The following is a 593-nucleotide window of genomic DNA, read 5'->3' as shown; positions in this document are numbered from 1 at the left end:
CTTGTGCAAAGCCTTTACAGAGTATAGGACCTTAGGTGGAATCCTGAGTCCCATCCAGAACATTTCCACTAGAAAGGACAAGCAGACTGGAACAGCTACAGTTACAGAAGATGCATCTTCATGATGAACCTGAGCTATACTCAGAGCGGTAGTTACTCTAAATACCAACAGAGAGGGAAAGAGTCTTCAAATCAAGATCAATGCTATCCAAGGATGGTTCAACATCAGGAAAACAATCAGTGTAATCCATCATATAAATAAGAAAAAGGAAAAGAACCACATGATCATATTGATTGATGCAGAAAAAGCATGTGACAAAATCCAACATCCATTCTTGATAAAAACACTCAACAAAGTAGGAATTGAAGGGAAATTCCTCAACATAATCAAGAGCATAGGAATTGAAGGGAAATTCCTCAACATAATCAAGAGCATATATGCAAAACCAAGAGCCTTCATCACGCTTAATGGAGAGAAACTGAAAGAGCTTCCACTGCGAACAGGAACCAGACAAGGATGCCCTTTATCACCACTTCTATTCAATATTGTGATGGAAGTTTTAGCCAGAGCTAATACGGCATGATAAAGAAATT

The sequence above is a fragment of the Chrysochloris asiatica genome, unplaced genomic scaffold, assembly GCF_000296735.1.
Source record: "Chrysochloris asiatica unplaced genomic scaffold, ChrAsi1.0 scaffold00036, whole genome shotgun sequence".
In the NCBI taxonomy this organism is placed as follows: Eukaryota; Metazoa; Chordata; class Mammalia; order Afrosoricida; family Chrysochloridae; genus Chrysochloris; species Chrysochloris asiatica.
This window is presented reverse-complemented; position numbering follows the sequence as displayed.